A 23570-nucleotide genomic window follows, 5' to 3' on the forward strand; every position below is an offset into this window, starting at 1 on the left:
TATATATATATATGTATATATTTTATATATATATGTATATACACTCACCTAAAGGATTATTAGGAACACCTGTTCAATTTCTCATTAACGCAATTATCTAATCAACCAATCACATGGCAGTTGCTTCAATGCATTTAGGGGTGTGGTCCTGGTCAAGACAATCTCCTGAACTCCACACTGAATGTCAGAATGGGAAAGAAAGGTGATTTAAGCAATTTTGAGCGTGGCATGGTTGTTGGTGCCAGACGGGCCGGTCTGAGTATTTCACAATCTGCTCAGTTACTGGGATTTTCACGCACAACCATTTCTAGGGTTTACAAAGAATGGTGTGAAAAGGGAAAAACATCCAGTATGCGGCAGTCCTGTGGGAAAATGCCTTGTTGATGCTAGAGGTCAGAGGAGAATGGGCTGACTGATTGAAGCTGATAGAAGAGCAACTTTGACTGAAATAACCACTCGTTGAACACCTCACCAACCGAGGGTATGCAGCAAAGCATTTGTGAAGCCACAACACGCACAACCTTGAGGCGGATGGGTTACAACAGCAGAAGACCCCACCAGGTACCACTCATCTCCACTACAAATAGGAAAAAGAGGCTACAATTTGCATGAGCTCACCAAAATTGGACAGTTGAAGACTGGAAAAATGTTGCCTGGTCTGATGAGTCTCGATTTCTGTTGAGACATTCAAATGGTAGAGTCAGAATTTGGCGTAAACAGAATGAGAACATGGATCCATCATGCCTTGTTACCACTGTGCAGGCTAGTGGTGGTGGTGGTGTAATGGTGTGAGGGATGTTTTCTTGGCATACTTTAGGTCCCTTAGTGCCAATTGGGCATCGTTTAAATGCCATGGGCTACCTGAGCATTGTTTCTGACCATGTCCATCCCTTCATGACCACCATGTACCCATCCTCTGATGGCTACTTCCAGCAGGATAATGCACCATGTCACAAAGCTCGAATCATTTCAAATTGGTTTCTTGAACATGACAATAAGTTCACTGTACTAAAATGGCCCCCACAGTCACCAGATCTCAACCCAATAGAGCATCTTTGGGATGTGGTGGAACGGGAGCTTCGTGCCCTGGATGTGCATACCACAAATCTCCGTCAACTGCAAGATGCTATCCTATCAATATGGGCCAACATTTCTAAAGAATGCTTTCAGCACCTTGTTGAATCAATGCCACGTAGAATTAAGACAGTTCTGAAGGCGAAAGGGGGTCAAACACCGTATATGGTGTTCCTAATAATCCTTTAGGTGAGTGCATTTACTGTATATAGAAGCAAAGGTCTGTGATATGGTTATATTTGTAGCTGGAAATCGAGAAAGGGTAGAAAATGAATCATGTATCTTAAAACAGGTTTTTATTCCTAAGCTTTCAACTCTTATCAGTAGTGTTGCATTTGGAGAGCGGGTGGGAGTCAGGACATACAAGTATATCAGGAACAGTCATTCTGCTTAAATTTTCCTTTAGGGAAAATATTTTGAGTAAGACACCACCCCAAACCATCCCATTGAATGTGATGACATGGTTCGGAACAGACATTTAGGGAAAGGCATCACTGACTTCAGCAGTGGAGTCAGTTAAACTAAATTTGAGGGTACTCATCATACCCTGATAATGCTACTGGGCTCCTCACTTATCAAGAAACTTAGAAAAACATGGTCTCGTTTGACGAATCCTAGTAACCAATTATTTATGTTAACATGGAAGCCAGGAGATGCCAGGTGTGGTTACCATTAAATCTAAAATGCCATCCAACAACCATTTTGAATGGAGGCGAGCCAGGAGGAGAGGTCATCAGGTGGTTACTAACCATCATGGAATGTTTCAACCCTTACCCACAATACTCTCCAGATGGCTGGTCAGCAGTGCTGGCCAGCCACTGCCCCTCTCTGCTAGACTTCAAGCTGAAGTCCTGCCTCTTAAACAAGAGCCAACAACAGAACTCTTTTCATTGCTTTTCCTAAACTAACATTGTTCTCTTTTGGTTTCTCACTCCAATTCTGGTCAATAGATTCCAAGCAGATTGAGCTGGGAATCTCTGACATCTCACCTCCACTGTGAGCATCCATGTTGTACAAACTTTATCCTGACAACCCTAGGCAAGTTACACACTGTCCTTCCAGGGTACTGCTAGTTCAACTAGGAAGATTTAGTCAGCATTGCAGGCACTGATTTATAAGTATTATGTGTGACATCTCTCTACTGCAAATTATACTGGCTTATTTTGTTTCAGATATGTGTTACAATTAATGAGCAGGATGCCTCTCTATAATTTAGTTTTTACCGGTTACTGTTTTATTTTCATTGCTCTATATTACTAACAATAGATTTAGGATTAATGTCTGTTTATTTAAAATGGCATATCTTTTTTAGTATATTGATTTTGTGAAATACGTTACAGTGAATAAGACACAAAAGAAGAATTCAATCAATCATTGTCAGCAATCAGTAAATATTCTAAATTGGCCGGTAACTTGCAAGAGTGTCTATATCTGCTACCGTGTCATACCCGCTACGACTGTTGTTTAAGTGGGCGTGTCGTTTTTGCGAAGTCGCAGATGAACTGAATATTAACTCCCCTTTCGCGATTGCCAGTTCCGGGACTCCATTCCTTGTGGTTATTAACGTGTTGAGTATTCTGAACCACACAACTTTTGCTTAGTAGTTAACATATATCTGTAGTTGACATCGTGATATCAATAGCATCATAATGGTGAATATCCTCCTGAAAAAATACCTTAATGCTGTAGCGGAGTATCTGATAGATTTGCTAAAGGTTCACTTCAGTTTATTACTGTTTCAATCTACCAGCGTTCAGAAGCAATCTGACACTTCTAACTGATGAGATGAATACTAGCAAAGAAGCTCGTTGTCAATTTAATTTTTAAAAAAAGGAATGTGACGGCTTTTAAGCGCGTGAGCGAGCAATGTACTTTCAATCAAAAAGATTTTCCCTTCAGAATTGGCGGGCGGACGCGCGCGCGCGTGATCGCACCGGGCGCCCTGAACACAATGCGCCTGCGCTTTCAGCGTCTCTATGGCAACGCGTCTGCCTCCCGGCATCCGGAGGTAGACAGAAACTTAGGAGTGTGACACACAAGAGCGCTTAGCATGAGAGTGGATACTTATATATATATTTATACGTACAGTATATGCTTTTAGATTTTAAAATCCACGTAAACTTCAGTGGCCACGTTTAAAGTGTTTCTCTGACCTGACCTTCGTAAGCATGGCGCCTTAGCAACAAGGTAAGAGAGTGTAAGTTGGTGAAGTGCTGTAGTCGTTTTGTTTGATTCTGTCACGCTAAAGTTGCCATGGATTTGTGGCACGGGGCAGTTGCGGATATAATGTATAAGTATTTTTTTTAATCTGGTTGTCAGATGAAATCATTTTTGTCTCGTTCTGCTGAAACGTGAAATCTGAAGTTTGTATGTAAACACGGATCGAAGCTCTCTTTCCAATAGTCGTCACAGTTTGCACTTTCTGTATTCTTCTGATTTAAGTTGTTGTGGTTTTTTCAAATTATTTGCCATTTCAATGTTATAAATGATCTACATACTTTAAGCGATTATGAAACAATCTTCTATATAGCGCCATCTACTGCGAACCTTGCCTCAAGTTGTTTTACAAGGCAGACTGATCACCAGAACACCAAAATACGTGATAAACGATAGGAAAATAATCAGTTCAATAAAGTATTTTACTTAGATTAGACTGGTGTGGGCGACTGTAGAGAAACAAGTGCGTCGACCATGGTTTAGAATGGCTCAGTTTTATGGGGACAGCCATAGATAAACATTTGCCGCATTTAGCATTTCCAGATATTTTTTTCCAAACCGTAAAATTATCATAAGGAGCAGTCGCAGGGCTCACCCTGTGTCTGCCATGTTTTTATTACCTGCTTGCCCTGATTTTTCTGTAGTGTGGAAGCGTGGGTGAATTTACCATGTGATGGAGCTAAGGAGGTGTCCAGGACTTTTTCTTACCTATGGGCACTGGCCAGGGGCCCCAGGAGTATAGAGGTGGGCCCATGATGTTTCTGATGCCTATTTATGTTTCTGCCTTTCTAATAAAACTGGGGCCCCAGAGCGTTACTTTGCCGGGTGGGCCTATTATGCTGTGAAGACGGCCTTGGTTCCTACCTTGTGTCCAGTACTACCATATGTCTTGCATACCTGCAACCCTAAATTAGGGGCATGGATTCAAAAGATGGGTGTTTTTTATCCAAAAAATAAAACTTAAATGTGATTATTGCTTTCTTAATCTCTTCAGGGTGCAACCTGGTAGGTATGTTGAAGTGACTTTTAAAGGATAATAGGGTGAGTCCTGATGAGAACAGGCCTTGTGCCCATCTACTTTTGGTAGAGTTGCAGTGATTTTTTTTTTAGTAAAGATTATGCATTATGCTAGTCAGGGGCCATTTTATAAATGTAATAAAATTGTGAGGATCAACTGGAATTGCTTGGTAAAGGAAGACACAAATTTCTTATGTGTATTTAATTTAGAAAAGAAACTTACATGAATTGTTTATTTTTCACAAATATTCACATATGTAGAAATTTAATTTATACTCTTGTGATTTCACATCCAAATCCTTAGCTAATTTCCGAGGCTGCACACATAATGCCCTTTCTGCATTAAGAATGTCAACTCAGACAAATCATGTTAGTGCACTGTATTCATTTTATTACTTTCTTTATATTTTTGCGTCCCTGTAAATATGTCTTTTTTGTTTAATCATATTACATTAATCAAGCCTGTTTTAACATTTATGTGAGTACTTTTCACTGCAAGAACTGTTTCATTGAATTTTATGGGAAAAGGAAATTGTAATTTTATTCTTGCAGAGGCTGGCTTTCAGCCATGAGTATATCTATTCAATTACAACACATGTAGGTACACTTAAGTTACTGTTACTCAGTTTTTAGTTTCAGTTTGATTTAATTTTGCCATGGTATATATTTTTGAGCTCCTGGATATAAATGTAAAATGTTTTGGCAGTCTGCTTTAGAATTTTACTAGGTTACATTTGACTTTGCTGAGACTTATAATTACTGTGTACAGAAACTTACAACATGCTGATTTAATTTAATGTAAAAACCAATCAAATGGATGATATAATCAATTAATATTGTTCATGCAAGCTGAAATTCTTACGATTTACTACAGTGTTTCATATTTTGATAACAGTGCTATTTATTATTGTAACATTGTGATAATTCCAGTGTTGTTTGGAGAAGAATATTTGTGGTTTTGCTGTCCGGGGCAACAACATAAATTTCTTGGTCTGCAAGGCAGGTCACTTGCTGGCCATTGACCCTTTTTTATAATCATCACATAAACAATTTGTACAAGGTTTCTGCAGTTGCTGGACAGTGAAAGGCTTGTTAATGTGTATCTGTTTCCATTAAGTTATTCATAATGTTCAAAATTACACAGTAGCTTTGTCAGAGCTTCAGTTTTTAAAATAAAGCATGCATACCAGGTAGTTTCAAAGAGCTGAGGAACTTGGTTGAGGGTGAACAGCCTGCTGGTTATTGAAGACAATACCAGCGGGTTTGAGTGTTGTGGCATTTCTTGTAAACTGATTCTGTATTCAGTTTCTAATATTATTAATGCTTTCATTTTTTGGAGCCACAAACAGCTGCTCACAAAGCCATTCATAGCATCTGAAGTTGTGAATATTTAGAAAAACACAACTGTGCAAAAATTCACTTAGATCAGTTGAATCTACTTTATATGTTGACCTCTGAGAACATAACATGCACCACATATATATATAGTATATATGTATAAATGAAACACAGACAAGATCATAAAGTGTTGGGGCACTGGCAGGCAATGTCCATATAACTGTTGCCAAAAATAAGCAAATATGCCTTTCCATACGTGTGTCCAATACTAGACTGTTACAAGGTGGCAGCTGAGCCAGAGATGAGGTGGAAGGAGCGAGATTAGTTGGCCAGAACCAGGAAGTGATGTCAGAAGTTGTTTCTTCCCATGTCTGATCTGCAAACAAAAGAAGAGGAGAGGAATTAGGTGACAGTGACAACCCTCAACCTGGGGTAGAATTATTATTCAACAAGCCCTGTGGTTGCCTCCCAACCAGACATTGCCCAGACATTTTGGGTTAGATGTCCCAAAGTGAGAGGTCATATATCCAGGAGAGAGCATTGGTGTTGACGTGGAGGGAGCCATGGCGATGTTGAATCTTTAATTTGAATGCCTGGAGATCCAGGATCCATCTAGAGACACATGGATTTGACTCCTTGTGCATGGCCATCCACTGAAGAGGGGTATTGTTAGTGACAAGGGTAAGCTCACAGCCAAGAAGGTAGTATGTCAGCTTTTGAATGGCTCATTTAATCTCTTCCTGCTCCACCTTCTGCATACGTTTCTTCCCGGACTAATAATTTATGGTTCAGGTACATCACTGGGTGTTCAGCATCACCGATGTTTTGGTTCAGCATGACACATAGACCTGTGTCCGAGGCATAGGTCTGGAGAATAAATGGCAGAGAGAAGTTTGAAGATATTAAAATGGGTGCTGACATAAGGCCCTGCTTTTGGTCATGAAATGCAGTCTCTGTCATCCAATACCACCATGGGAGCCCTCTTTTTTATTAATGAATCAAGGGCTTAGCTCTTCCAGAGAAATGAGGCACGAACTGGCAGTAGTACCCCACTCGCCTCAAAAAAAACAGAACTTGCCACTTGGTGCAGGGACAGGCCCAATTTAAAATGGCATTTACTTTGGATTACTGTAGTCAGACCTTCCCTCCACCCACCATGTAGCCCAAATATTTGGCATCTATAAGTCCAAAATAAAATTTTATTTATCCAAATTAGGTTAGATTTAACCAAAGACCGGCTTCACATAGTGCTAGAAGTATAGCTCGAACATGCCTCACATGCGTATCCCAGGTGACAGAACAGATAAACACACCATTGAGGTAGGTGGCACTATAGGAATTCGGCGACTGTAACACCATTGAGGTAGGTGGCACTATAGGAATTCTGCAACTGTGGCGCATCATCCACTTCATCCCCATGTAATCCAAATAGGAGGACATGATAGTGCCAGCATTCACTAGGAGTGCTAAGTGTGTTTATTTCATTTTCAGATTCCACTAAGGGATTATACCAATGCCTTTTTGTCATGTGAAGCATGGTCAGATGTGTGCTCTTCAAAATTGCTTGAGGAGTTCATCCACTTGCGGCATTGAATATGCTATGAATCGGGAGATTTGATTAAGCCAGCAGTAGTCATTACAAAAGCACCAACTGCCGTTGGGCTTTGTGATCAAGTCGGTAGGACTAGATCAGGGAGTAAAACTCTTCTCAGCCAATCAAGAGATCTAAAATTTGTTTGATCTCAGGCTCCACTTCTGCTAGTTTTGCCACCTGGAGTCTATACACGTGTTCTCTGACAGTCGTCCCTGGTTCTGTAATAATATTGTGGGCAGTCAAAGAGGTCCGTTCTGGTTTCTCATCCACCACTCGCAGGACAGACAGAAGGGCTTAATCCAGCTCCTGTCACTGGTGGAGTGCCAAATCAGGTTCAAAACTGAGCTTATCCTTAAGGCCAAAAGATGATTGCGACTGAGCAGAGTGGAGATCAAGATCCTGTTGTTTTACCAAATTGTTAATCAACTCTTTTTTTTTTCTTTAATTTCAAAAGACCCATACCAATAGGCTAATAGTTTGGAATGCGAAGTGGGGATGAGCACCATGACCTGATCACTGAGACTGATGTCATGGAGGGTCATGCCACAGTTATTTAGAAGGACCTGTGCTGGTTGAACACATTTCATATTTTCTTTTACAATGGGACAAATTTTGTCAAATATAATATGTAATTGTGTGACACATTCACGTGTATTTGTGGAAAGCAGTGCCTTGTTCTCCCAACACTCTCAAGTATACCCAGTAGACCCTGGGGTTGTCTGCGATATAGTAACTCAAATGATGAGAACCCTGTAGAGGCTTACAAGACTCCCTGTTATTCAAATAACATGAGTGGGAGAAACTGATCCCAGTTTCTCTCATTCTCACTGCCCACAGTTTCTCTCTTCCTGCTGCTCTACTAAACCATTAGTTTGAGGATGATATGCTGAGGTTTTTAGATGTTTAATTTTGAGTAATTCAGCAACTTCCCTGAGCGTGTCCAAGGTGAAAGGCATCCCTTGGTCCCTAAGCACTTCTTTTGGGATGCCTACCTGCGCACACCACACTCACTAGTTCCTGTGCTATATTTTTAGAATTGGCTTGTTGCAATGGTATAGCCTCTGGATATTGGGTAGCATAATCCATGAAGATCAGAATGTATCTATGTCCTCAGGCTGAGGGTTCAGGCGGGCTAATGATATCAACTCCAATCTGATCGAATAGGATGTCTTTTACTGGTACATGTGTGGTTCATTGCCTGTCTATGATAATGACTGCATTTTTAGCATATTTAAAGGACTTGTTCCCTTTAGAATGATACTGGAAATTACCTGAACTGAAAGAGCAGCTCTGAAAGAGAATCAACTGTGACCTCCCTGGGCAATAGGTTGGACTTTGCCTCATATTGGGTGGCCATGTTATCATTATCTTGAGTTAGGGAAAAACATGGTGTGGAGATAACTTGGGATGGAGATTCCCCATCCATGGGCTGGCCCATCTATTTCACAGGTGAATTCTGTGAAATTCTGCTGTTCCTTTTTGACCAGTTTCTCCTCAGTATAATGGGATATGGGGGGCTCTGTATAACAGCCATCGTATGTGTGGGTTTCTCCTTAGAATGTTATCACACAGGCTGCAGACCTTTACCATCAAGTTTCCCTATGAATACAGAAATAGATAGATAGACTGGTCTTTCTTGAATGCTGTGTTGTGGAAGCAAGTAACAAAACAATTGTTACTCCTGGGATCTGTGAGAACTGCCAGTTTAGTTCCATTGACCTCAATCTCACATGTACACAGAAGGAATATAGAGCAAAAGTGACACCACAATACCTTCCTCCTTTTGCCAGACTGCAGTCCATTGTCTGGTCAAGGCGAGGACAGTTGTTTTTATTTTCATTGTCCTTCAGCTATGCAACTTGTTCCAACTTGCGCCGGCTGGTCTCTGGTTGTTGGCCACATCTTATCTGAGCTTTCCTTGTGATTATCGAGCTGTTCTGGCCTCTTGACTTTTATGTCATTCCAAAGTCTCTATCAGTATGTCCATATTTTTCCAAGATTGCCTGTGGACCTGTTGGACAACAAACTCTGGGAGAGATTTTGCGAGATAGTCGTATGTGACTGTTTCAACCACTTTCTCACTATGTTGGCCTCTGGTTTAAACCAGTGTCCAAGCTGCCACCAGAGCTTGAATGCCTGAAAGCATACTTGCCATTGCGGGTTAAAGTGTCATTTCCAACATGGTCTCAACTGCTGGTCTGCAGTCACACTGTACCTGTCTAGGATCTCTGCCATGAGCCTGTCAATATTCCCAGTGACCAATATCAATACCAATATCAAGGACATAGTAAGCCCTCTGAGCCTCCCTCGTCAGAAATGGGGTCAGTATATGTGCCCGATCTGCATGTTGAAAATGATGTTGGGTCGTTGTGTATTCAAAGATGAGGAGAAATGTCTCCACATCCTCATTGGGTTGGAGCATTATGAGTACCTGGGAAGGGTCGAATGACCTTGTGAAAAGTTGCCTGGAGCACCTGACAAACCTCCTGTTTGGTGAGCGTAGGTCTGAATCTGCAGTCCTTGTACTTCCTCTGTCAAGGCTGCAATCACTGCAATGAGGCCCACTAGATCACTCATTTCCAGTGTAATCCTGCTGACTACGCCACTTTAAATGAAACATAAAGGTGATCCTTATATAATTGTTGACAAAAGTAACAAAATTGGCTTGACAAGATAGAAGTAAAAATATCTTTCTAAACGTGAGTCAAATTCTAGACTGAGCTAGTTATGAAAGGGCAGGTTGTTGTTCTTTACTCATCAGATCTGCACAAAAGAGGAGAGGCTACTAGGTGACAGTGACAACTTTAAACTTGGGTTGAAATCATTGAACCTTGAAGTTGTCTCCCAAGCCACGTGTGTGATGTGACTATATATATGGATGTATATACTCTGCACATATATACTATGTATATATGTATATATATATATATATATGGAGTTACAGCACCCCCGGCGGTGCCCACGTATCCCAGCAGAGCTGCACCAAACTCCAACTCCCATGAAGCCCTGTATGTATATGTATATCTATACTAATAAAAGGCAAAGCCCTCACTGACTGACTGACTGAATGACTCACTCACTCACTCACTCACTCACTCACTCACTCACTCATCACTAATTCTCCAACTTCCCGTGTAGGTAGAAGGCTGAAATTTGGCAGGCTCATTCCTTACAGCTTACTTACAAAAGTTGGGCAGGTTTCATTTCAAAATTTACGCGTAATGGTCATAACTGGAACCTATTTTCCTATTTTTCTCCATATACTGCAATGGACTTCCGCTCGATGGCCGTGGGTGGCGGAGTTGCGTCTCACATCATCACGCCTCCCACGTAATTATGTGAACTGACTGTGAACGCAATACGTAGAAAGTGCAGCTACTGCGGAAACAAAGCACGGTGTAAAAAAGTATATGTATGTATATATATATATATATGTGTATGTGTGTATATATATGTATATATATACTGTATATATGTGTATATGTATGTATGTATATATGTGTATGTATATATATGTATGTATGTGTATATATATGTGTATATATATATATAATCTATACTAATAAACGGCAAAGCCCTCACTGACTCACTCACTGACTGACTGACTCATCACTAATTCTCCAACTTCCCGTGTAGGTAGAAGGCTGAAATTTGGTAGGGTTATTCCTTGCAGCTTCCTTACAAAAGTTGGGCAGGTTTCATTCGAAATTCTACGCGTAATGGTCATAACTGGAAGCTGTTTTCTCCATTTACTGTAATGGAGATGAGCTTGAAAACCCGTGGGGCGGAGTTTCGTGACATCATCACACCTTCCACGTAATCACGCAGTACGTAGAAAACCAGGAAGAGGCCCAAAAAGCGCTGAAGAAAACATGCATTATATAATTGAGAAGGCAGCTAAACAATAAGAAGCGGAAAGTGACATATACAACCATATTCATGAGTTCTGCTACTGAAACAAAGCACGATGTAAACCTAAACTTTAAATTAAGTTCATAGACAGGCTGTCGCTGGCGTTTGTAATTTAGTGCCTACGCATATAAGGCCGCCCGTCAGCGGCAATCCAATAGCAAATTGCCATGGGTAAATATTCACGGGTGAAGGACTGTGCTTATGGAGAGGAAAATGAGATGGTCAGGGTGGTGTTTGACACAAACTCAGCGAAACTGCGAGAGAGAAAGGACTAAGGTAACATTAAATACAGCCATGGACATAGCACGAGATGGCACCAGCACAGCTGGGAACCTTCGATGCATGTACACCGAGCGGCTCACGGAACTGACGAGTGCACAGATAAAAGCAACAGTTCCAAAGAGCTGAACAAAACCAATTACACAATTGAAAAGGCAGCAAAAATATGAAGCGTCTGATACATACAAGCATATTCATAAATCCAGCTACTGCGGAAACAAAGCACACGATGGAAAAAGTCAATGTCCCGCTAAAGGAAGACAGTGTAAAAAAAACCTGTGTATGCAGTGTGTCAGGTCTCAGATAAAGAAGAAGACGAGCTGTTTATTGATGCAGTAAGAAACGAATCGATGAAAGAAACCTGTCATCTTTACAACGATTGACAAACACGGAATGTAACTTGAACACAACACATCCTACAAATACGAACCTGATTGAAAGAAATAATGATAATCAAATCCTTGATGACAGCAACACTCAGTAACACTCACAAAACAAATACTGTATATTGACAGTCATGTTACGCTATTTTTAAAATGTTCCCTTTTCTTTTTCTAGCTTTTTTAACACACTACTTCTCCACTGCGATACGCGGGTATATATATATGTATGTATATATATATATCCCGATCTACATACTCGAATAATGGATACTTTATTCGCCATCAATGATTGTTTTGGTAAAGCCATACTCAGTGTATTCATTAGATGAATGGTAAAAAAGTAAGAGCGAGGGGAGGATGACTTATTGAGGCATGCAGGCTGTAGTGCGCGTCAACTCTATCTGAATTGCGCGATCACATTTAAAAAAATATATCTTTTCAAGTTCTATTTAGTCCATATGTGTCAAACTCAAGAGCCGCGGGCCACATCCGGCCCGGCGTAATTATATCCGCCCGAGATCATTTTATATACTTTATTATTGTTATTTATGGCCCGGGTATATGAAGCGCTGGTAACACAATAAACTACAGATCCCATAATGCAGCGCTTCAGCTGCCTTGCCGAACACTTAATGCGCTAATCAAGTCTAGCTTATGATGCTGCAAGTTATTGCGAAGCTAGCTCACACGATGCTGAAGAGAAAAGTTGATTCTGAAAATAGAGCCTTTAAAAACCGATGGGAGGCTGAGTATATGTTTACTGAACCCGTGTGTCTCATTTGTGGAGCTAATGTGGCTGTAATTACAGAATTTAATCTAAGACGGCACTACGAGACAAAACATCAGGGTAACCTGAATGCAATGCAGAAGATACAGAAAGCAGAAGAATTAAATAAGAATCTGACACTTCAGCGGACGTTTTACCGTGCACAATCACAAAGTGATTTCAAGTGAAGCTGCTTTTATGGGAGACACAAATGCACCAGTGCAACTTGCCCCTCTTTCCCTGTTGCCAAGTAATGTTAAACCAAGTCGTCACTACGGTGTTCCCAAATACGCACTTTGCTGATAAACTGAGCGCACTGCGCACTGAGTTTGCACGGCGCTTTGGTAACTTTGAAGAACAAAAAAAGTCCGTCTACATGCGGCTCGAACCTTGTGCATGTTTGGTAGCACATATCTGTGTGAGAAGCTCTTCTCAGTGATAAAGACTAACAAAACAGCACACAGGAGTCGCCTCACTGATGAGCACCTGCAGTCCATCCTGAGAATCTCCACAACACAGAACCTCACACCAAACATAAATGAACCTGTGGCCAAAAAAAGATGCCAGGCGTCCAGCTCTAAAATGACATATGAGCAAAGACAACTGAATGATTTGATTTGTTATTGCTGAAAGGAACACATTTTATTTATATTTCCAGATTTTGTTATGCAGCATTTTCATATTTGAATTTGTATAATTTTGACAGGATATATTTTTATGGAGAGCAAAATCTTTTGGGATATTTAAAATCTAAGTTTATTTTTATATAAAATTACATAAGAGTAAAGAAATTTGAATGTTTGTTCTTTTAACGTTTACTTTATTTCTAACTTGTATAATTTAGACAGGATATATTTTTATGGAGAGCAAAATATTATAAGTTGTTTAAGGTTTGAGTTGATTTATTCACGAATAATATTCCTGTCTGTTTTTACCATTCCTACCAAAGATATTTCTGTCGACTAAATAAAAATTCCTTCTTTTAATATTTAAATAGAACTTGAACAAATACGATAGTCCATAATATCCACGCAGACTTGCACGTAAGAGCGGGAGTTATCCGTTTTAACAAGCAGCGTATTGCACTGATACTGAAATAGCTGTGTGTGTATATATGTAGATATGTATGTATATGTATATATATGTTTATATATGTGTGTGTGTATGTATATATATATGTATTTGTGTGTATATATGTGTGTGTATGTATGTATGTGTGTATGTATATGTATGTGTATATATGTAGTTATATATATATGTATGTATATATGTGTGTGTGTGTATATGTATAGATATGTATATATATATATATATATATATATATATGTTTATGCTACGTTGGGTTGGCACCCTGCCCAGGATTGGTTCCTGCCTTGTGCCCTGTGTTGGCTGGGATTGGCTCCAGCAAACCCCCGTGACCCTGTATTCGGATTCAGCGGGTTAGAAAATGGATGGATGGATATATGTTTATGTGTGTGTGTGTAAATATATATATATATATATATATTGTCACACACGTGTGCATGGGAAGCAGCTGAAGGGCTTAGACAATACTGTTTATACATCTGCCCAGGGGGGGGCGGGGTACGCTGACGCTCTTTCTGAGTTCTCTGCAGGTCTTACCCGGGAAATCCCACCAGGAGCCGCCATTTCCAGGAAGGACACACCACCTCGGTTCCGCCCCAAGAATGAGGTCACTTCGGTTCCGCCCCAAGGGTGATGTCACTTCCAGTTCCGCCCAGAGGACGACATCATTTCCGCCCTCTGAGCTATAAAGCTCACTGCCTTTGCTTAGGCAGGCAGTTCTGTCTTGGACTCTGTTGTGTAAACAACTGTTTTGAAAATGCCTCAAATTCTATTGCAGCCGGGAAACCGCATTAAACGGGTGGCTGCCCCAAACCTTTTCACGCCTCTGGTCTCCAGTTATTACAGTGGCGTAGTCGGCAGGATGGTGTCCCCGAAGAACCCGGGACACGGACCTTCAAGGAACCAGGTGGGTGAGTACCGGGGCCAAGTTTCGGGCAGGGAGTGCCGGAGGGTCAGGAAGGACGGTGCAGGCTCTGCTCCACGAGCATAACCCGGGCTACCAACCCATCTCGTGGAGAAGGTAGAGGGGACCCACAGGCGTGGGCTGGCTTCTGGGGAAAACACACGAGTGGCTCAGTATGCTCTTCTGGGTAGGAAAGCCGAGCCGCCCATCGGGACCAAGGTCCCTGTTAACGATGGGCTGTCCCCAGGCCGGCAGGTAAAGAATATAATAGACTGGGAGTTTAACCCAACAAAGGGCTGTCAGAGCAGGCTATGGCTCTCTGGCAACAGGTGGGTGAGTGGCTACGCCATTTGATTTGACCCCCTTGCAAATAGTGCAGCAAGTGGCCTGTTTTTGCTGCTACAGCGAATACCCCAGGAATTTGCCCAGCCGGCCTGGGGAGAATTCCATTCTGGACGAGCTGCTACAGCTCTTGCAACCCCAGAGGCCGGCTGTGAAACCCGGGAGGGCAGACCAGCCGCTCTGTGGACTACCCGGGAGTTATGTCCTACAAAAGCAGTCCCTTCCACGCAATCCAGAGCCTGTTCCGAAGTCGCCGGGCCGTCTGGCTTGCGACCTGTCGGGGAACAAGGCGGACCGTAGGGGACAATGGCGGGGTTGTTTGTGTGCCCTTAGCAATCCCCTGGCGGATAAACATACGGGAGAGCTTATTATTAATGGACATATGGTAACAGCGCTGTTTGATTCCGCAGTAACGTGTCTGTCGTTGCTCGCCGCTTTGTTCTACCGCAACAATGGATTAAGAAAAGACCAGTCTAAAATGTATACACGGAGATATCCGCCGTACAATACCGCCCGGTGTTACGTATGTCTCGGAGGAACCCTTCGGCGGCTTACCGTAGCGGTACACCCGGATCCTCCGTTTCCCGTAATCCTCGGGCGGGACTGGTCTGACAGTAACGCGTAGTTTAGAAAGCATTCCCGAAAAGCTTTTGGCCTCGTTATAGATGATAAAGACTCATCTCAAGCTGCTTCCACACCGTGTAATCAGCCGACAGGGAGTGGGGCGGTAGGCCAAGAGAGTGACGAAGATACTCCCGGACCGTCGCGGGCTACTACCCCATCCACTAGCGCCCCGGCAGCGAGGAGGATTCTCCGCCCCTTGAGGTCAGACCGACCCGCTCTCTGAGTTGCACTTTCAGTTTAGAGCGACTCCGCTTCTTTCAAGAGAGAACAGTGGAATGACGACTCTCTGAAGCACATAAAGAATGCAGTGGTTCTCGTTAACGCCAACGACGCATTTGCCCATGCCACAGGGACCTCACTTTGTCATGGATAATGAATTATTGTATCGGGTTGCTGAACATGAGGGGAAGGTCCGAAGTTGTTGCTAGTCCCGCGGACCTACCGGCGGCAGGTTTGCGAAGTTAGCCCACTCTCACCTTCTTGGAGGCCATCTCGCCCGATAAAACATTAGAGCGCATTAAGCTCCGCTTTTTGGCCGGGATTAATGAGGAGGTTCGCCGCTTTTGCATTTCCTGCCGGAGTGTCAACTGCGGCAAATTCCTAGGAAGGACCGTGCTCCTCTGATTCCCCTTCCCTTATTGACGTTCCTTTGACAGGATTGGGGTGGATATAGTAGGACCCTGGAGCCCTCAGCCCGAGGATATAAATATATACTCGTCCTCGTGGATTATGCAACCCGATTCCCTGAAGCCGCTCCATTGCGCCGGCTACCACTAAAAATATTGCACGGAACTAGTAGGAGTCTTTTCACGGTGGGCATTCCTAGAGAAGTCCTGACGGACCAAGGAACGCCTTTCACCTCGGAAACGCTCAAGGAGACTGCCAAGTTACTGAAAATAAAGCATTTAAAACCTCGTGTATCATCCTCAAACCGATGGGCTAGTGGAGAGATTCAATCAAACTCTCAAGCAAATGCTACGTAAGGTAGTCAGCAAGGATGGGAGGAATTGGGACCAACTCCTCCCCCTTGTCCTCTTTGCCTACCGGAAGTCCTCAAGCCTCTACGGGTTCTCTCCCTTTGAATTACTATACGGAAGACAGCCCCGGGCTTATTAGATATTTTAAAAGAGGGCTGGGAAGGGGAGGCACAGCCCTCCACTAACATTTTGGAGTATATCGCCCAATTGCGCGATAGATTTGATGTAATAAGACCTATACTAAAAGTCATATCGAGGAGGCACAATCAGCACAGGCCCGCCTGTATGACCGTGTACGACTCTCCGGAGTTCCAACCGGGGGATCGCGTCATGGTATTGGTTCCTACTTCACACTCTAAACTGCTCGCACATTGGCTAGGCCCCTACGAAATTAAGGAGAGGAAGGGATTGGTCGACTATTTGGGGAAACAGCCCAATCGCCACCAGCTGAGCGAATATATCATGTAAACCTGCTGAAACCGTGGAAGGAGAGGGATCCCGATCCCTCCTCCGACAGCCCTGCTCTCTTCGCGGAAGTAAGTGCCCTTAATTTCGCGAACAGCTATCTCCCAGACAGAGACAGGAGCTCAAGCAGCTATCCGCCGGTCCCAGAGGTGGTAAGTGAACAGCCAGGTCGGACCTCTCTGATTGCGCACGACATAGTGACTGACCCGGGGGTGATCGTCCGTGAGCGACCCTACAGACTCCCGGAGGCAAAGAAAGTAGAAGTGGAACTGGAAATCAAGCGAATGCTGGCACTAGGAGTGATCGAGGAAAGTAGTAGTCCCTGGTCCAGCCCCATCGCCTTGATTGCTAAGCCTGACGGCAGTTGGAGGTTTTGCAATGACTTCCGTCGGCTCAACCAAGTTTCCGATTTGATGCTTATCCCATGCCTCGCGTGGGACGACCTCCTCGAGACTGGGACCAGCCAAATTCTTGACTACACTTGACATGACAAAGGGGTACTGGCAGGTTCCTTTAACGGAGTCGCGAAGGAAAAACGCGCTTAGCACTCCTAGCGGACACTGGCAGTATCGTGTCCTTCCATTCGGGTTACACGGGGCGCCTGCGACTTTTCAGCGTCTGGTGGACAAAGTGCTCCGCCCCATAACTCGTTCTGCGCTGCCTATCTGGATGACGTTGTCATCTATTCCAGCACCTGGAAGGAGCACATACAGCAGGTCACAGCAGTATTACGGACATTGGGAGAGGCGGGCTCGCATCAACCCCAAGAAATGTTACTTGGGTTGAGAGAAGCCAAATATTTGGGCTACCTAGTGGGCGGGTACTGTGAGGCCACAGTGTTCCAAGTTGCAAGCCATAATGGCCTGGCCTCGTCCGCAAACCAAGCGGCAAGTCCAATCCTTTCTCGGTTTGGCCGGGTACTACCGCCGGTTTGTGCCTCGTTCTCCGAGAGCGCCTTGACCGACTTGACAAAGAAAAGAGCTCCTAATACGGTGGTATGGTCTGATAAAGCGGGGGCTGCATTCAGTGACTTAAAAAGGGCTCTGACTTCAGCACCTATCTTAATCTCCCCTAACTTCTCTCTCCCTTTTGTCCTCCAGACGGACGCCGGACACAGGCTTGGGAGCCGTGTTGAGCCAAAGCGCCGACGGTGTTGAACACCCGTTATGTACCTGAGCGGAAACTGTTGGACCGGGAGACCAGGGCGGTGGAGAAGGAGGCTTTGGCGATCAAATGGGCGGTGGCGCAGCTGCGGTACTACCTCTTGGGTCGCGTGTTCACTCTAGTGACGGATCATGCGCCTTTAAAGTGGATGGCCCTTCACAGGAGTGAATCCGCGGGTCACGAGGTGGTTTCTTGACCTGCAGCAGTACAAATATACGCTCGTTCATCGACAGGGGTCCCTTCATGCCAACGCCGATGCCCTCTCCCGGGCCCACGACCTCTCGGTGCAGGTCGCCCGACCCACGGGTCTGGGCTGAGGGGAGTCTTGTCACACACGCGTGTGCATGGGAAGCAGCTGAAGGGCTTAGACAATACTGTTTATACATCTGCCCAGGGCGGGTACGCTGACGCTCTTTCTGAGTTCTCTGCAGGTCTTACCGGAAATCCCACCAGGAGCCGCCATTTCCAGGAAGGACACACCACCTCGGTTCCGCCCCAAGAATGAGGTCACTTCGGTTCCGCCCCAAGGGTGATGTCACTTCCAGTTCCGCCCAGAGGACGACATCATTTCCGCCCTCTGAGCTATAAAGCTCACTGCCTTTGCTTAGGCAGGCAGTTCTGTCTTGGACTCTGTTGTGTAAACAACTGTTTTGAAAATGCCTCAAATTCTATTGCAGCCGGGAAACCGCATTAAACGGGTGGCTGCCCCAAACCTTTCTGCGCCTCTGGTCTCCAGTTATTACAATATATATATATATATTTTTTTATATATATATATATATATATATATGACAGCAACACTCATCACTCACAACAGTGACAAAACAATTACATTGACAATCATGTTACGTTATTTTCAAAATGTTTCCTTGTCTTTTCATTGCTTCTTTAACACACTACTTCTCACAAGTGCTGGTATTTTGCTAGTAGATATATATATGTGTGTATGTATGTATATATATATATATATATATATATATATATATATATATATATATATATATATATATATATATATATATATATAAAAGGACCGAGGAGACAGCAATAAGGGTTGGGGTTTCCGGCCCCGTATATTGTACAGTATCTTCGTACACAAAAAAAGAGGTCAAAAGCATAAACTAAACAGTTCATAACGCGACGCCGTCTCCTGGCGTCGCGGCCATTTTATAGGGGTGGAGCCGGAAGTGGAGGACAGCTGGGAAGGACCGCAAGGGAGGATGGGAAGGATGACGTCAGGGCAAGATGGCGGAGGAAGGGCGGAAGTACGCTGCGGTCAAACCAGGCCTATGGTGCTGGAAGGTCTCTTTTCTATAAGGAAGCAGAGGGAGAAAGTTAGTACCCGCCATTCCCTGGCGGCGAATGTTTTCCCAGGTGTTCTCGAATCAGTCCGCGGCCTCCTAATCGCTCGTGCGTGACACGATCCCCCCCTTAGCCCAGGACCGTCAGGTCGGGCGGACCTAACCGAGAGGTCGTGAATACGAGAGAGAGCATCGGCATTGGCCTGAAGGGTGCCCGCCGATAAGTGACAGTGAACTTATACGGCTGCAAGTCCAGAAACCACCTAGTGACTCGCTGATTCGACTCTTTGTGCAGGGACATCCACTGAAGTGCAGCGTGGTCAGTCACCAGAGCGAATTGCGACCCAGCAGGTAGTAACGGAGGTGGGTCACTGCCCACTTAATGGCCAAGGCCTCCCCCTCCACCGCCGCATACCGGGTCTCCCGGTCCATCAGTTTCCGGCTAAGGTACATCACAGGGTGCTCGACACCATCGACGCTTTGGCTCAGCACGGCGCCCAGGCCTGTGTCGAGCGTCGGTCTGGAGAATAAACGGAGCCCAAAATCGGGCGTCCGTAACACAGGTGCCGGCGTTAGGGCCTTCTTTAGGTCACTGAGCGCTGTTCTGCCTTGTCGGTCCACACCACGCCGAGGGGGCCCTTTTGTCAGGTTAGTCAAGGGTGCTGCTCTTTGGAGAAGCGGGAACAAACCGGCGGTAGTAACCGCAAGCCCCAAGAAAGCCTGCACCTGTTTCTTGGTATTCGGACGGGGCCATTCTAAGATGTCTTTAACTTTGGAGCCCTGTGGCGCACCTGTCCTTGTCCCACGAGGTAGCCTAAATATTTGGCCTCCTTTAATCCAAAAAAACACTTTCGGGGTTTATGCGGAGGCCGGCTTTAGCCAGTGTTCGGAGGACAGCGGCGACCTGCAATAGATGCTCCTCCCAGGTGCCGGAATAGATGACTACGTCATCCAGGGAGCGGCACTATAGGACTGATGGGGCTTTAGCACTCTGTCTACCAGACGTTGGAAGGTCGCGGGGCCCGTGCAGCCCAAATGGGAGGACCTTGTACTGCCAGTGCCCGCTAGGGGTGCTAAAGGCCGTTTTTTCCTTTGCGGATGCCGTTAAGGGAATTTGCCAATACCCTTTCGTCATGTCAAGGGTAGTCAAATATCGAGCCGCACCCAGCCGCTCAAGGAGGTCGCCAATGCGGGGCATGGGGTAGGCATCGAACTTGGAGATCTGATTCAGGCGTCTAAAGTCGTTACAGAACCTCCAGGAGCCGTCTGGCTTGGAGCGAGGACAATAGGGCTGGACCAGGGACTATGGCTCTCTTCAATTATGTCCATGTCCAACATACGTTTCACCTCCAGTTCGACCTCTGCGTTTTGCCTCCGGAGTCTGTAGGGCCTCTCGGACGATTACACCGGGGTCCGTGACTATATCGTGGGCAATCAGCGAGGTCCGGCCGGGTGACTCGCTCACCACCTCGGGGATGGCACGGAGGGTCTGGGACAACTCCTGCCGCTGCTTGGGGGTCAGCTCTTCTCCGAGGTTAAGGGCAGTTGTGCTCGTGAAGAGGGAGAGCGACCTATGGGAGCTGGGAAGCTCCTCTCTATCTCTCCAGGGCTTTAGCAGGTTGACGTGATAGATCCTCTCGCTGGTCGACGATTGGGCTGTTTCACCAAATAGTCGACGCAGCCCCTTCCTCTCCTTAACCTCGTAAGGCCCTTGCCAGTGAGCGAGCAGCTTCGAAAGTGGGAGGTCGGGACGAGCACCATAACTCGGTCCCCGGGCGGAACTCCCTGAGGACGGAGTTGCGGTTGTAACACCGGCCTGCGCTGCTTGCGCACGCAGTCACGTGCTCTTTTAGGAGGGGCCTGATCTTTGTGAGTCGGTCGCGCAGTTGCGCTATGTACTCCAAAATGTTAGAGGAAGGAAGGGCTCGGCCTCCCAGCCTTCTTTTAGGATGTCGAGGATTCCCGGGTTGTCGCCATATAACAATTCAAATGGGGAGAAGCCAGTAGAGGCCTGGGGTACCTCCCGGTAAGCAAAAGCACGGCGGGAGGAGCTGGTCCCAGTTCCTGCCGTCGCTGACTACCTTGCGAAGCATCTGCTTAAGCGTCTGGTTAAAGCGTTCCACCAGCCCGTCAGTTTGCGGGTGATAGACAGACGCTTTCAGGTGCTTTATCTGCAGTAATTTGGCTACCTCCCTGAACGTATCCGATGTAAAGGGCGTACCCTGGTCCGTGAGGACCTCCTTGGGTATGCCCGCGTGAAAACAAATTAACCAGTTCCGTGCGATGCTTTTAGTATTAGCGGGCGCAGGGGAACCGCCTCTGGGTACCGGGTGGCATAGTCCACCATGACTAGAATATATCTGGGGCCACGGGTTGAGGGCTCCAGGGTCCTACCAAATCGACCCTATTCTTTCAAAGGGTACATCGACTAGGGGTATAGGGACTAGAGGAGCACGGTCCCTCCTGGGAATCTGGCGGGTCTGGCACTCCGGACAGGATTGACAGAACGCCGGACCTCCTCATTAATCCCAGGCCAGTAAAACCGGGTTTAATTCTCTCCAGCGTTTTTGGCCCCAGGTGGCGCCTAGGAGGTGAGCGTGCCAACTCGCATATCTCCCCCGGAAGGTGCACGCTGAATTAGCAACAACTTCCGCACCTCGCCTCATGGGTAGCCACTCGGTACAACAGATCATTTTCGAGGACAAAGAAGGGTTCGCGCGGTGTGGAACCGTCCGCTGGTGAGCTGTTAGGCAGAACAACCGCATTCCGGGCAAAGCGCAGGGAATCATCATTCCACTGTTCCCTCTTAAAGGAGGCGGCGTGGACGAAACTGATGGTCCAGGCCGCCGAGAGGGTCTTGTGGCCTGGGCCTGGGAAGAGTTCCCTGGCTAGTCCCTTCCCCGGCGGAGTCTTCCGGGTCAAGGTCCGTGGCCAGGGAAAAGTCCCCGAAACACCAGCGCCGCTAGGGCCTGCCCTTGTGCACGGCGTGGAGGCCGGGAGGTTGCCTTTTCCCCTCATCACTAGATCCAACAAGGCCCGGGAGGCGGCGAATGGCTTACCGCTGATTTTTAGACCAGTCTTGTCCCAAAATCACTGGGAAGGGGGTCGGTAACACAGCGACCGTCATTTGGGTTGGTTCCCCCTTCCAGGTGACATAACAGTGAGCGGAACGATAGGACCTAGTCCCCCCATGCACACAAGTGACCAACAAACGCTGGTTTAACCACTGTTGCGGTAAGACAAAGCGGCGAGACAATGGTAATGTTGCTGCGGAATCAAACAAAGCTACCACGGCTTGCCCATTTAGCAACACCACTCCCGTGTTGGACTCGCCAAGGGATGCGGCGGGATACAATACCTCTCCGGCGATGTCCAGGTACAGTCCATAGGCTCGGGCGATGTTGTGGGGCAGGTTGGTAGTAGGTGGCCGGTCTCGCCACACTTGAAACAGCGCGGCGGTCCCGGCTTCTCTCTGGCTCTTGCTGGCGCTTCTGCAGCGTCCGAGAGGCTCGGGGTGGCCGCCCGTCCCTGCCGGTTCCCGCGAGCAGGCTTTTCTGACCCCCCAAGTCGGAGGACCGCCAGCTGACGCTCCAGGACGTCTAGGAGGCCCGACATGTTTTGGTAGGCGTGTCACGCATGAGCGATTAGGAGGCCGCGGACTGATTCGAGAACACCTGGGAAAACATTCGCCGCCAGGGAGTGGCGGGTACTAACTTTCTCCCTCTGCTTCCTTATAGAAAAGAGACCTTCCAGCACCATAGGCCTGGTTTGATCGCAGTGCGGTACTTCCGCCCTTCCTCCGCCATCTCGGGATCTCTGTATCCTGCCGCTCGCCAATTGTAAAAGGACCGAGGAGACAGCAATAAGGGTTGGGGTTTCCGCCCCGTATATTGTACAGTATCTTGCATACACAAAAAAGAGGTCAAAAGCATAAACTAAACAGTTCATAACGCGACGCTGCCTCCCGCCGCGCCATTTTATAGGGGTGGAGCCGAAGTGGAGGACAGCTGGGAAGGACCGCAAGGGAGGATGGGAAGGATGACGCCAGGGCAAGATGGCGGAGGAAGGGCGGAAGTACCCGACTGCGTCAAACCAGGCCTATGGTGCTGGAAGGTCTCTTTTCTATA

General features: G+C 45.9%; 1 protein-coding gene across 1 annotated transcript in view; it reads left to right on the forward strand.

Annotated features, from left to right (window-relative positions):
• The first annotated feature begins 3143 nt into the window (after window positions 1-3143).
• dnah2 (dynein, axonemal, heavy chain 2) overlaps window positions 3144-23570 on the forward strand; it is a 521611-nt gene continuing 501184 nt past the window's right edge. The window contains exon 1 of the mRNA XM_039749646.1: window positions 3144-3261. The gene's annotated coding sequence lies outside the window, so the exon portion shown is untranslated. The remainder of the gene's footprint in view (window positions 3262-23570) is intronic.

The sequence above is a fragment of the Polypterus senegalus genome, chromosome 3, assembly GCF_016835505.1.
Source record: "Polypterus senegalus isolate Bchr_013 chromosome 3, ASM1683550v1, whole genome shotgun sequence".
In the NCBI taxonomy this organism is placed as follows: Eukaryota; Metazoa; Chordata; class Cladistia; order Polypteriformes; family Polypteridae; genus Polypterus; species Polypterus senegalus.